The sequence below is a fragment of the Lupinus angustifolius genome, chromosome LG04, assembly GCF_001865875.1.
Source record: "Lupinus angustifolius cultivar Tanjil chromosome LG04, LupAngTanjil_v1.0, whole genome shotgun sequence".
Lineage (NCBI taxonomy): Eukaryota > Viridiplantae > Streptophyta > Magnoliopsida > Fabales > Fabaceae > Lupinus > Lupinus angustifolius.
Window position 1 is genome coordinate 19,208,799 of NC_032012.1, and position 9,520 is coordinate 19,218,318.

The 9,520-nt window shown below is 34.1% G+C and overlaps 1 non-coding gene across 1 annotated transcript; it reads right to left on the reverse strand.

The window, feature by feature from the left end:
* Positions 2,189 to 2,262, reverse strand: TRNAV-CAC. Its single transcript has one exon. It is a non-coding gene; the product is annotated as a tRNA-Val (tRNA).

The following is a 9,520-nucleotide window of genomic DNA, read 5'->3' on the forward strand; positions in this document are numbered from 1 at the left end:
ACTTTCTATTAAACTGAATCAAGTTAGTTGGAAGGAATTCATGAGCAGCGAGCCAACAAATAAACTTCACCTTTTTAGGGACATATAATCTCCACATTCAACTCCATGGTATCCAAGAGATATAAAGAACATTATATGAATTAAGTCACCGATAGTCGAAGTTCATTGTATAAAAACATGTAGCATTGTTATCTCAAATCTAACAATGATCAGATTGCATGGGAGATGAAATTGGTACATTTGCAACAATATCTTTGATCTAAGTCGATATCACAATTGATAAAACTATTGAAATCTCAAGAACTATCTTATAATAGATCCTTCACATAAAGAAGAATGTGAGTGATATTTACAAAATCAACCATTATGCATAACTTTCCAGACCCAAACCCATTGTGATACTACAAGGATTTTCCACTGTCATAACTACAGACTAAATCTTTATTTGAGCTCATTGGCTGCTTTCACAATTCCCTTCCGAATGGTAGAGGTAGAAGAATTTTATGGTGCAAATCCTCCATATACTTCTTTAAAATCTGACACCAAAGTTTATCGTTCTCCATGATCAAAGCTCAATCCAACTTCCTTAAAATAGAAATGTTTGTTGTACATAAGTTACTGATATTAAGCCCACCATCTTTTTTATGCTTTATTACTACATTCTAATTAATAAGATTAAAATTCTGCTTATTAACATCTTCGCTCCAAATAAAATTCTTTATCATAATGTCAATTTCATTACAAAGGCTTTGTGGAAGCTACATGGTGTAGGTTGGGATGGAAACAGTAATTAATTTTGCAAGGCGCAATCTTCATGCCTTGTTCGAGGTTAAGATGCATGATATTTATAGGTGAATTAATGTTCAACCATTTGCCTTTAATTATTCTTTTTAGGATGAATTTTATTCTTTTTGTTTAAATAATTTGGTTAAATGTTTATGTTGTGGATTTACTAGGATTTTGGATATAAACCAACATAATTGGGCTATTGTGGAAGATAGGAAGCTTCAAACTAAAGGGACCCTAAAACAACCCAAAATTGAAGTCAAACAAGAGAAATGTGGGCTACAAATATTAGGAAATATGGCCATTTTTTGTGATAGACCCTAGTTTCACCAATTTCACATTCCACTAAAAATATCTCCAACTAGTATTACTAAGTATGGTCATATTTCCCACTTTAAAAAAAGTATGGTCATATTTAGTAGTCAATCACTTAACTAGAATGAGGTAAGGGAAGGAGAATGATTTTCATGAAGGGGTGGAAAGATATGAGCACAAGAGAACTTATTTTCCCTTGTTTGGCTTATCTCTCAATAAGATGAATGGAAATTAAACTCCCCTTGTTTGGTTGGGGAAGGAGATGAGAGAAACATTAAAATTCCTTTATCAACTTTCCCTATATCTCCAAAACCCCAACTTTTGGGAGGAAAATAAAAATAGGTTGGGAGAGATTTTAACGTTTTTTTTTGCCAATACTCCCATCCAAATTTTTGAATCAAATTAGCGATTTTAACTAAAATCCTCTTCACCCCCTCTAATCTTCTCAAACCAAACACAATATTACAATGTGAACGGCCAAAACAACCACATATCTTGCAATAAATATTGTAATGCCTGTAACATTTACATTAACTTCGGTTACTTTTTTTAAAGATACCAGCCATAAATATAAAATAGATTGTACTTATACCTAGATTGTTATTTTCCATCCCTGTCTCAGTGGTTAAACATAAAATAAAAATCATATTTGTTATTAAGAAATACTGGTCAATCAAAATTGTGAACCATATACCACCACATTCCTAAGTATACATTATTAAAATGCGTCCTAATATATGATATTCCTAATAATATAATAAATGTATATAATCTTACCTTTACTAAAGAGATTGTTTATAAGATTTGAACTTATGAACTCTAAATCACAAGACAAACAAACTTAATAGGTCAAGACTTTGTAGAGGTTCCAAAGATAGATATATATCTATTGTCTTATGAAAATTAATATCATTAAGTGTTGGATGTAGAATGAGATAACTGCACTTGCTCTTCATTCATGTGACAACATAAAATGAGCATTCAACCAAAACTAACAGATTAAATCATGTGACTATTTTAATTAGGATTTAATATTCACCATTAATCTTTATGAACTGTGAAGTATTGGGGGAAAAATTATATATGATGTCTGAGCCCGGGTTCGAACCGGGGACCTCTAGTGTGTGAGACTAGCGTGATAACCGACTACACCACCCAGACCCGTTGATGTTATTTAACTGTTATAATATGTATATAATGAATAAATATTCTATGTCTTTGCAACTTTTAGTAGCCATTTGCTCATTCCCGAAGTTATTGCATTTGAAGATTTTAATAGTATTGATAAAAATTAAAGAACAAAGAATGAAAGAAAATGCATCATATGAACTCAAGACCTCCTATATGCTCAAAATAAGGCACATGGAGCATCATCCAAAATCAAGAGAACATAATGAGATAAAAATTAGAACTACTAGAAGAAATAAAGAGGATTTGAACACGAAGAAGCCAGAAAAAACAATGATTAAGCCATAATGCATATGAATTGAGGGAGTATTATTGGTCCATCATTCTTTTCAATAAGTTTAAATTTTTTTTTTTTTAAAATGAGCGAAGGATAACCCTTACGTCTGACACCGCATCTCATATAAAAAATTGTTTAAGAAATTCTATTTTTTTTGTTTTTATTTAAAAAAATCTTTTTAGGATGTGGCAATATAATTAATCATATTAATTATAAGGAAGTGGGCTACGCCTTACGTTTGAGACATCATCATACCTTAAAATTGTTGAAATATGATAAAAACAAAGCTAATATTACAATTAGTCATTACCAACTGAGTTATATGCATTTGGTATAATTATAGTCAAATGTTACAATGATAATTAATATTAATGTAACTAATAAAAGAAATAAAATTATTATAAATGAAATAAGAAGAAATAAAGTAAGAGAATGACATATTTGTTATGCCTATTCCAAGAGAAATGGAATAATGTAATCTGCCTAGTCAAATCACTAGTTGTGTGGGAAGTTTAAGCACAGATCATCAGACTTGAGATGGAGCCCATGATTCTTCTATCTTTTCATGAAATGTTGTTTTTTCTAGTGCGTAGTTGTTTCAAGTATTAATAATTGTGTTTGGTTAGTGAATAATATAACAACAAAAACTTATTACTCCCACAAAAAATGAGAATGCTAAAAAGAAAAAGATTTAGAGGCTTTGCATGAATCTCAAAGAAAATAAAAGAAAGATTTTTTTGGTATTTTTTCTGAATTTTGTGGTTTTCTTGGATTGTTTTTTAGATAATTGTCTGTGGAAGATGATGTTTAGGGGAGAAAACGATTGATGAATGTATTTTGATTGAGAGAATTATTGAGGATTATTAGAAATAGATGAAAGTCTTTTCTGAAATTTTTATGAATTTGTGGGTGAGTGAAAAGTGAATGAGAAATTGATGAGTGAGTTGGCGAGGTGAGGGTTTTCCATGTGTACACCCTCTCTATTTATGGCAAAATGGAATTTGCATATGTGCAAATAAAGAATAGAATCCCTTAATTAACTTAGAAAGTTAAGGAAAACATTATTTTCAGCATAAATCATTTTTTTGTTTTAATCCAAATTCTAATATTCTGATTCTCATAATTAATATCTAAAATTCGAATTCAAATTATTTTCGTTTTGGAACACTTAAAAAATGTAATGTAATTTTTTGGTAGAAAGTGCCAAAAAACATTTATCTTATTTATATTTGTTATTTATTAAAAAGATCTCTTAGACCGGACAAAATTGAGTGTTACAGTCAATAAGAAGTAGTTACATAATTAGTGGAGGGAAAGATAGTTAACTAACTTCTATAAATAGCTTATTCTGGAGTTAGTTAGGTTAGCTTGATTTTCATTCCAAAAATACAATTGTGATCTCTTCTATTCTGAATCTTGATCAATATTCAATAAGAACCTCAAATTCTTTTCTCAATTCTAAGATTTTCTGTTTCTTATTCACGTAATCCTTCAGATTCAGTTGTGAATTGCTATAATTCCATAACATCTATATCAATTGGTATATAGAGCTTTTTTTTGTTCCTAGGAGATAGCAGAGTCGAGTAAAACTCAAGTTGCAGTAAGAGAAATGGAGGAAAGGTTGGAGAATTGTATTTCAGAATGAATCGAATTGCATTTGGCAGATTCTTTATAGAAAATGCTTGGAGAATCTATTAAGAATTCCATGGAAGAATTAATGCAAAAGAATTTTGATGATGAAAGTTCTTCTTTGAAGAATCATAACAACCAAGATGAGCATCACTTCAAGCAGATGATTGAAATTTCTCTTACTCTTGTCAAACTAGGTTATCAAGAATTGATTTCCCTAGGTTTAATGGTGAAAATGTGAAGGAATGTGTGTATCAATGTGAAACATACTTTATGATTGATGACACATGAGAAGAAGTAAAGGTGAAACTTTTGATTATACATTTTGAGGAAAAAGCATTAAAGTGGTATCATGCTTATGTTAAGTCATCATAGACCAATTCTTTGCCCAACTGGGGTGAATATGTGAGAACAATAATTGAAAGATTTGGAGAGGTTTGTGATGATCTCATTGCATAATTTATGAGGTTGAGATGGTAGGAAACAATCAATGAATATCATGAAGAATTTGATGACATCATAACTCGGTTGGATTTGCCTGCAGAGTATACCTTAAGTTGTTTCTTAGGAGGATTAAGAAATGACATACAAATGATGGTTAGAATGTTTCAATATCAAACATTAAGAAAAGCTTTTTCTTTGGCTAAGCTATATGAGTCTGCTAATAGCAATGGGTCTCAAGTTGCATTTCCTTTGAAGAACAAAATTGCAACTACTCAAAATCCATTAATCAATGTCAAGCCACACACCACTGTTGAAATTTATCACCTACTTTCATGAAGGAAAGAAGAGCAAAAGGGTTGAGTTATTTTTGTGAGGAGCCATACACTACAGAACATAGCCTTTCTTATAAAAAACTTCAAATCCATTTGTTGGAAGTTAAGGACTTAGATGAATGGGACACTAGGAGTGATAATGTCATTGAAGAAGCTATGGACCAATTTGATGAAGCTCAAACTTTTGTGTGTGCATTGACTGAGGTAGCTAACTTTAGAACCATGAGAATTACTAGCAGATTGCACATTTTAATTGATATTGGAAGCACCCATAACTTCTTAGATGTCTATGTAGTAGATAAAATTGGATGCAAAACTGATGAGTTAAAGCCTTTGTTGGTTACTGTGGTAGATGGCACCAAGGTACAAATTTCTTCTATGGTAAGGAATTTTAAATGGACAATACAACATACTACAATACTTTTGTGTGTGCATTAACTGAGGTAGCTAACTTTAGAACCATGAGAATTACTAGCAGATTGCACATTTTAATTGATATTGGAAGCACCCATAACTTCTTAGATGTCTATGTAGTAGATAAAATTGGATGCAAAACTGATGAGTTAAAGCCTTTGTTGGTTACTGTGGTAGATGGCACTAAGGTACAAATTTCTTCTATGGTAACAAATTTTAAATGGACAATACAACATACTACATTCATTTTAGATGTCATGTTGATATCAATAGGTTGTTGTGATGTTGTTCTGGGAAGTGAATGGTTGGTAACATTGGGAGACATAACATGGAACTTTCACAAATTAAGCATGTAATTTTTAGTACAAAGAAGGAGACATGTTTTAAGAGGTTCAACACAATTGGGCTGTAAAACTCTTAAGACTCAATAGTTGGAGAAAACTCTAGAGAAGGGTGTGCACTTATCTATGATACAAGCTTGTGTGGAGGAAGGATATTTGTTGCATTCCTTGACCACTCATGATGTGCAAGCTCTAGTTCCTGACTCAATTGACAAACTTATGTTGATTTGTTTGCATCACCTACTCAATTGCCACCAAGAAGAGATGGTCATGACCATAAAATTCCACTGATGCAATCAATGGATCCTGTTAACAAGAGACCATACATATATGCGAAACAACAGAAAGACATCATTGATAAACTGGTGCAAGAGATACTAGATTCTGGTGCGATTCAAAACAATAGTAGTCCGTATGTTACTCGTGTAGTTTTGGTATGGAAGAAGGATGGTTCTTGGAGACTGTGTGTTGACTATAGGGAATTGAATACAGGAACAATTAAGGATAGATTCCCTATTACTTTAGTTGATGACCTCATGGATGAACTACATGGTGCCAACATTTTCTCTAAAATTGATTTAAGGGCTGGTTATCATCAAGACAGAATGGATCATGTAGATATCCATAAAAAACCTTTAGGACACACAATGGTCACTTTGAATATTTGGTAATGCCCTTTGGACTTACTAATGCACGTGCTACATTTCAAAGTTTGATGAACACTATATTTCAGGAGTTTTTGAAAAAGTTCCTACTAGTTTTCTGTGATAATATACTGATCTACATTAGTACACTAGATGACCATCTTGACAATTTAGAAAAGGTATTGGCTGTTATGAGAAAATATAATCTGCTTGCCAAACAATCTAAATGTTACTTTGCGGTACCCAGAGCGAATTACTTGGGTCACTTAATTTCATCAGTTAGTGTGTCTATTGACCCTGCAAAGATGAAGCAGTGCAAAATTGGCCATTACCTACAACTATTAAACAATTGAGAGGTTTTTAGGTTTGGTTGGTTATTATTGAAGATTTGTGAAAGGTTATGGAACGGTAGCCAGACCATTAACTAATATGCTTCAGAAGGAGGGTTTTAAGTAGACTCCTACAACCAAAGATTCATTTCAGAAATTGAAAGGCCTACTCACCACTTGATATGAACCTCAAAGAGCCTAACCTTGATATTGATGGCCTTCAAGGCATAAGTGGTCCTATGATTAGGGCTAGAGCAAAAATGGATCAAAATGCCCTTGGACAACTCATAATGTTGATCCATGATGGTGAGCCAAAAATAGCTCAAGGGGGTGTAAAGATGTTCACTAACATCTTGGTCCATGGTTTTGACCGAGCCAAGGATGGACCAGGCCATGCGCATGACTCAGGCCACGGGTCTGAACAAAGCGCCAAAAATGGCCCTGGCACCGAGCCAGACGCATCAGACTCAATTCCTGACCGAGACAACTCTGATCGAGTTGGGGAATTTGGTGCACCCAGTGTTGCACCAGGCGCTGGGCCAAACTGGCCTGGCCAGGAAATCCGACCGAGGCGCATGCGCCCAACGTGCCGCATCAGGCACTGGGCGTAGCTTGACCGAGTCAGGCCTAGCCAATTTAATTAGTATTGAGCAAATTTAATTTTTACAATAAATGTGTGGACTAACTTTTGTCCAGCACTTAGTTTATTTAATTGAAGTATATTTGTAATAAATCTGCCCATAAAAATTGACCAGAATAAAAATTGACTCGTGGATGATTAAGTCAAGCCTAAAAGTGTAATAAAGCACACGAAACACATGTGCTATTTCCTTTACTACTCGAATATAGTCTAATTTAGGAGTAGATTCATTTTTTTTAGAGTGTCCAATGTAAGCTTGCTAAGCATACACCTTAGCTACAAACTGTGGGAGCCTTAGAGGCTTGCCTATAAATGTAATGCTTCTTGCTATGAAATAAACAACATTGAGTTAAAAGTGAATTGAATTCCTTTGTGAATCAAAGAGGATTATATCCTTGTGAGATTATTCTCCAAACCTTCTGGCTGAACCAAGATTAGAAGTTCTTATCAAGAACCAAGTTCTTGTGGCGAGCATCACTTTGGTTTATCAAACAACTGAATTGTTTCTGGCACCTTCACCTCAAATATTTTCCATCTTCTTTTATCCAATTTCAATTCATTTCCGCTGCTTAATCTCAAGGGCTCTACTCAACCGTGAGCCTAGGTCATACACCAACCAAGATAGATCGTTTCAAGAGCCTTTTACCCAAGAGGTTCACATCAAGTGGCATCAGAGCTAGTCTCTTGCTTGGTGTTCACTAATCTTCTTTTGGTCGTGAGTATATCTATCTTTCTTTATCTTTATCTTTCAAAAGTGTCAAAGTCCAAAATCAAAAATCAAAAAGTGGCAAAAAAAAAGACTCAAAGTCCAAAAATCAAAAAGTGTCAAAAAGAGTCATAGTCCAAAAATCAAAAATTGCCAAAAGTGTCAAAAAGTCCAAAAAAAACAAAAGTGTCAAAAATTGTGAAAGTGATTCTACAAAAGTTCAAAGAATCCGAAAAGAGTCTAAACAAAAAGTGTCAAATTCTTTCTTTGAGGTGTAACTCAAGTCACAACGTTCCAATTTTGTGAAGTTGGAGTGATTTTCTTTCACAAAATTCTTGGTTCAAAAACTTGGTTTACTTAAGAAGGCTGTGGAGGATAGAGTGTTGAGTGATATACAATTCCCTACATTTTCCTCAAACAAAAAGTGAGTGATACACGTGAGTTTGAGTGAAATGTCTAATCACGAAAGTGATAGTTCTCCATTGTCCCCAAGGACAACAACCCTACATGCCATGATTACCACACAATTTCAAACACTCCAAAGGCAAATGGAGCAAATGAAGTTGGAATATGATAGAAGGCTTGATAATCGAGCCTATGGGTATTCAAGTGACTCAGATGATGAAAGAGGTAGGGGTAGGCAAAGGAGGGAAGCAAGGAGAGGGAGAAGAAGAGAAGATAACAAATTAGAAGGGGTTAAGATAAAAGTTCCAACCTTTATTGGCAAAAATGATCCAGAGGCTTACATTGAGTGGAAATTGAAAATTCAACAAGTGTTTGATTGCAATTCTTACGATGAGGAGAAGAAAGTGAAGGTGGCAGCCTTGGAGTTCAAGGAGTATGCCATGATTTGGCGGGATCAGCTTCAAAAGGAGAGGAGAAGAATTGGTGCTGAACCAATTGATACATGTGAAGATATGAAGTTGATAATGAGGAGACGATTTGTTCCTAACTCCTATCAAAGAGATATTCACAACAAACTACAAAGGCTCACACAAGGGTCTACAAGTATTGATGAGTATTTCAAGGAGATGGAATTAGCCTTGTTGAGGTCTAATTTCCATGAAGACCGAGAAGCCACTATGACAAGGTTCTTACATGAGTTGAATCAAGACATCCAAGACATTGTTGAATTACAACACTATGTTGAGTTGGATGATCTTGTGCAACAAGCAATGAAGGTAGAAGAGAAATTGAGGCGGACAAGGTCTAAGTTCTCTTCTAGTTCTAGTTCCAAATATCAATCATCAAAATGGATAGACAAACTCAAGAAGGAGAGCCCAACAAAGGAAGCTACACCTAGCACCAAGGGATCAGTGACTACAAGCCAAGGTAAACTAGCCGTGGTTCCAAGTCAAAGGAGTAGAGATGTCAAGTGTTTCAAGTGCTTAGGCCTTGGGCACATTGCTTCTCAATCCCTACAAGGAAGACAATGATCATGACTAATGGAGAGATAGAATCTCAATCCGAAGCCT